The 5,826-nt window shown below is 57.6% G+C and overlaps 1 pseudogene; it reads right to left on the reverse strand.

Annotated features, from left to right (window-relative positions):
- Window positions 1-1,307: 1,307 nt before the first annotated feature.
- On the reverse strand, window positions 1,308-5,547 carry LOC130031248 (NUT family member 2G-like; annotated as a pseudogene).
- Window positions 5,548-5,826: the final 279 nt, after the last annotated feature.

Here is a 5,826-nt window from a genome sequence, read left to right on the forward strand (position 1 = left end):
AAGTCCTAGCTGGATGAAGATCAGGTGGAAGACAAGGCTGCTAGGGGCAGCCAGGCCCAGGAGGGAGCCCCCTGGTGTCCTACTGGATGCTGTACCCATCCTGTACTGTACTCCTCTGGGCTACAGCAGGCTGGAACCTTCTCTTTGGGGGCAGGGAAGGGCCCACCAGCTCCACAGTCAAGGCTGAGCCCCCAGACACCATGGGGTGCTCCCCAGGGAAGGGGGTCTTCTCAGTAGTGCCCAGTCCTGCTCTCCCACATAGAGGACGCTTCCTGGAAGGGGCAGTAGCAGGGGCAGCAGGATTGCAGGCCCTTCTTTGAGTGGGTTGGGTCCGAGAAGCCCCCCAGGCCCTCGGGCAGCGGGGGCCAGTGTCTGAGCCAGGGCTCTTGGGGAAACCCCAGGGCAGAAGGCTGTGTTGAGAGGCCTGGAGGAAGGCCAGGCTGGGCAGCTCCTCCTCCTCCTCACTGGAGCCCTCTGCTGCCCCATGTGGCCCCTGGCCAGGAGGGGCCTCTCCCAGCATGAGGGAGACCCTGCTGTCCAGAGTAGGGGCAGCGAGGCCGGGACAGGGGGCCTGTTCTGCCTGAAGAGATGGAGATTCCAGGCTCCCCAAAGAGAGGACAGAGGCTCGAGGTGCCATCCCAGTGGCCTCAGCCTGCACAGGACTTGAGGCGTGTCCAAAGTCAGTCTCAGGGGGGCAGGATTCAGCGCTGGCCCCTGGCTTATGGCCCCAGGTAGGGGTTGGTTTGCAGTGACCTGCTGCACTCTCAGATGGACTTGAGTCCTTTGGAGTCAGCTGGTGTTGGGGACAAGCCTTCTGGACCTCCGTGTCCGGCGCAGTCCGTAGACGCTTTTCCACAATCTGAAGGGAGGAAGGACAGTGTGGGCATGTGGGGGTGCAGGGTGGGACAGAGAGTGACCGCGACTCCTCCCAGAGTAGAAAACCCAGATCTCTGTCCCACTAAGGGCCCTTACCCCCGCCAACCCTTCTCTCACCCCATATTCATGTCCTCATCTTCCCTGAGGACTCAGAGGGAGGCCCCTGGCCATGGCCTGGGCAGGGAGGGCACCAAGTGACTAGGCCCCAGTGCTGGGCGCCCCTCCCTGACTCATGACCCACCTGCTGCTCTAAGTGCCCTGGGTCCTGTCCCCTGTGTCCCCTTCAGGTTCTCTTTTCCAGCAATCACATGCAAAATGCCTCCTGTTTGCCGTGAGCCGCTAACCATTGCCTTACAGGAAACCCTCACATTATTCCCCTGGGTCCTGCATGGACCCCAGAGACCTATGTGCCTCACCTGTGTGGGGGTGAGTCCTTCCTCCTCCTCGAGCTCCTCAGCCAGGTCCAGGAGATCCAGCTGGGATTCTGGGGAGAGCAGGTGCGTCAGGAAGCTGGGGTTAATGACTGCCTCTACCTGGGAGGGGGAAGCAGGTGTGAGGGTTCTCGTAAGGACTAGGAAGGAATTAAGATGCAAACACACCCGTTCTCAGCACAGTGCAGGGTCTTGCACTGTTGCATAAAGTCTCTGTCATGTACACACTTGACACAAATTCACACACTCTTCCACCTCTAGGCACATGTACATGTATCCCCACGTTTCTGCGCAGAGCCCACACAGTGCACACAGATGGAGACACACAGAGATGTTTACACATTGACCAAACCCAGAAATTCACAAACTAGGGCCATGTTTGTACACAGGGAGACACATATGCACACATGTACACAAACACAAGTAGAAATATGTCACTACCAAGCCCTGGACAGAAGCAACCCTGCGCCCTCCCCACCCTACAGCAGCGCCCAAAGCCCACCTTGGTAACAAAGGCCTCCTGGGAGCACAGCTCATACACATAGCTCAGGAGCCCCACATCAGGGCAGGTCCCGGTTTCCTCCTGCTGCTCCTTCCTGCCTGCTGCACTTAGGCCAAGCGGCGCCCTGCAGACTGTGTCAGGAGCCTTTAGCAGCTCGTCCATGATATCCATGTTCTCCTGCACGGTCTCAGGGGGGATCTCCTTGGGGGCCTTGGTTTGGGGGGCCCGCTGTGGTTTGTGCGTCTTGGGGCAGGCTGCCCGAGCACGGGGTCTGGATTTCTTAGGGACACAGGCTGAGGAGGAAGAAGGAGAGAGGGACGTGAGGGGACCCCGCGTCCATTGCCCGCAGACACACAGCACTGAGCACAGAAATGGGGACGGATACCTGTGGGCTGGGTCAGGTCAGGTGTGTGTCTACATCTGTGTGTACTAGAATCCCATACTGCGTGAAGGATGAGGGGGCGCTCAAAAGGAATAGGGGTCAACCGTGTCCCCAGGTTCTCCAACCCCACTTCAAAGGTGAGTCTGACGCCCTCAGGCAACGTGCTGTGTTCAGAGAGAGGGAGAAACCCAGGAACAGGGGGCCACTGAGCATAGGCCTGGGTGTCCCCGGGAGAGTGAAGGCTCCCTGGCAGGGCAGGAACCCTAGCACCTTCCTGGGCCTATGAAAATTAGCTGGGGAACAGGGTCGGTACCTGGCTGCTGGCCTAGCGATGGGCCTGGAGCCCCCTGAGGCTCAGGCCTGGGTGGGGCAGTGGTTGGCAGGCCCTGTACTCCATTCATCCACTGCAGCTTCTGCACTTCCATCTCTTCCTCAGCCTCAAACTCCATGAACCTGGTATGGGGAGCACAGACCCCATTGAGTTGGGCTGGCCTGGACCACACTGGATGAGGTAGGGACAGGGAACACTCACGGCCAAGCCCTCAGGAGGGTGGAGAATGGGTGGGCACAGACCCCAGCACCCCCAGTGATTCCCCACATCAGCCTTTTGAGGGTCACAGAAAATAAGGGACTGTGACCCTCAGACTGTGGTCAGGAGCCCCAGAGTGGGGTGGGGAGAAGTGTCCCGGCCCCAGGAGGGACAAGCTTCCGCAGGGGAAGGGCCTCACGGGGATGCCAAGGACCCCTTGGCCATCTGGGAGCAGCCCCTAAAGGCCGGTCCCGCAGCCAGCCCCAACCCCCACTCTCTGCCCAGGACTGACTTACTTGGCAGCCATGTTGTAGTAGATCATGCGGTCAAAATTGCTCGTGCCCTCCCATTCCCGCAGGGCCCGCGCAGGCCGTCCTCCAGGCTCATGGTGGGCTTCAGGCGGGCCAGGGTGCGCAGCACCGGGCTGCAAGGACAGGCTCGGTCAGGGTCTGTATCTGCCAGGAGCCCCCGCTGCCCTACACCCATGCCTAGACCCCCGATGGCGGCCTGGTCTCCCCGCGCTGAGTTGACTCTGCCTCCCACATCGCAGCTCAGTGGCCATGCTGGTGTGATCCCTCAGCTCTGGGGATAGGTCATGAGATTCCAAGGCCGAGCAGTCCTGGCCTGTCTGAACCCTGTTGCATCTGTGCTGTGTCTGGTCTTAGGAACAGAATGTCTGTCCTACAGACCACAGGTCGGGACCAACCCTGATGAGGGGACTGAGTTGAAGCTTTAGGGCATGACTGGTCACTATGGGATTTGAGCCGAAACCCCGGGATGGCATTCCTGAGGTCATGCTGTCATGGATCCTACCATGGGGGTCACCCCAGTCCCTTCCTGTGAAGCTCCCATTAAGTCTAGGACACCCGAGGGACTTACATGAGGAAGCAGGAAACGGCCTCAGTGTCCGGAGTCTGAGCAAGGTACCTCTGGGTCAGGGCCTTGAAGCGCTGCCAGCGCCGAAAGTTCTCATAGACACTACTGGGGCTGCTGGAGGTTTCAGGTGATGCCTGGTTCCGGGTGGTGGCAGGACCACTCTCCCCACAAACCCACTGGGGCAGTGGTCCACCACTGGATGGGAGGATGATGGGAATCCCCTGGGACACTGGCAGTGGAGCCTGAAGAGGATAGTCTCCTGTCTCAGCCTGGGTGACAGTAGTAGCTTGGGTAGGCAATACGGTCTCCATCACAGATGACACCAGGTAGATGGGTGCAGGATGCCCATTCACAGCAGATGGAACTTCTGGGCCCCCCCAGTTGAGTGAAGCTTGTGTCAGGGTGACAGGCTGGTTCTGGTCTGATTCCACAAGCCCCACCTCAGGGCTGACCTGCATGATGACCTTGCAAGGTTCAGGAACGCGGGGACCATGGCTGGCCGCTCCTGCCACCACAGGCATCATGGGGAAAGGTGACAGCACCAGAGGGTTGCCAGGAGCGATGGCCGAGGTCACCAGAGGGGGCATCTGGATCGGCTCCCAGGGTGGTGGCTGGGGGAGCCCTGGATTGAGAAAGGGCAAGACCCGGAATGCAGAGCCGGAGACCCCGAGGTTCATGGTCATCTCTGGGAGCAGCACAGGAGACACTGTGGAGAGGAGGGAGGGGAGTGAGAGGGAGACGGTGTAGGGGGGAGCAAGGCCTCACTGGCCCAACCATCTCTAGATCAGGCCCTTTGAAAGGAATGAGGTGGTGTGCCCTGTCTCAGCCCTGAGTCCCGGGCAAAGGCCATCCCTCCCCTCCAGCTGGGTTATACTTCGTGGAGATCCTAAGGCTAGGGTTCTTGTGTTCTGGGAGAGTTCCATCAGGGATGGCAGCAGGTGTGGAAATGGCCAGAGATTTCACCAGTCAGACACTTGGGGATGTTTCCAGAGTTCTGGAGCTGCTGATCGTGTTAGATTGAAAATTGTTAACAACTTCTAAATAATCTAAGACTTTATCCCAGAGGCAGATACAGGATAATAAACATCAGGCATAAACCAGGTGCCAGGAAAGAAAATTATCTGCAACCATCATTACACAGGAGGAATTGACGCAGAGACTCGCCCTAGAGACGTCCCAGAGCCTGTGCGCATCATGCTCAGGACAGAGGCCCTGATGTCTCCAACTGCTCTGACGATGCTCTTTCTGCCTCAGTACACTCACCTCTCCTCAAGGAACAGACCTTCACAGACTTTTCTCAGCAAAAGCCCACATATCACACACACACACACACACACACACACACACACAGAAACACACACTCATTCTCATAAAATCACACATAGACTCACACATCAAATTATCCCTTGTCTGTGAAGGAAGTATGCAATTCTCAATCAATCTTCACCTCAGAGCTGAAATGCTTGCTGGGGCGGCACCATGAGATGCCAGACCATGGAAGAACAAACTTCACCAAAAGGAGAACAATCCAGAACAACTCAGGAAGCTGAGTCGTAACTACACTGAAGTCACCTGTCTCCCAACCTGCTGACCCAAGACAGCTGCTGGGCTCAGCCAGCAGAGAGTTTAAGTCTGCAGAAGTGTCAGGCTCTGACTGTGGCAGTTAGTCACTTGCAGCCCAGCTCTGGGGAGGACGCATCATGGCAGAAATACACACAGACAGCCTCACTCAACAAGGTTCAGGCTGGACCATCTGGGCTGAGCTGTCCACATCAGGTTGAGCTCAGCCCAAGTCTAATTACTTCTAAACTTATTCTAGAGCACAGGAGGGGACATGGACTCAGCATGCCTGGGTCTTCCCTGTGCCTCCACAAAACAGTCCCTCCAGACACATGACAAATGGCCTTGTTCCCCCATACACCAGCGGGACACTCACATATAAAGCAGCCATATGCCTGCTGCCTCCCTCTGTCCATACCAATGACCTTCCCCCAGTTAATTTGACACACCTCCAAGGATGCCCTCCCAGACCCCTCAGGTTCTCCTGGGCTCCCTTTGCTGTACAGGTGAGCTATCTATGGAGCCCAGGTCTTTCTCCTCTTTCACCCACTCAAAACGTGGTGTTCCCAGTCAGGGTGACTATGAACCCAAATGATTTCAGGGTGGCAGAGACTTTCTCACATACACAGACACCCTCACAGGCTTACCTCCTCCTGACGCCATCGCCATT

Source organism: Sorex fumeus, unplaced genomic scaffold, assembly GCF_029834395.1.
Source record: "Sorex fumeus unplaced genomic scaffold, SorFum_2.1 ptg000046l, whole genome shotgun sequence".
Taxonomy (NCBI): Eukaryota; Metazoa; Chordata; class Mammalia; order Eulipotyphla; family Soricidae; genus Sorex; species Sorex fumeus.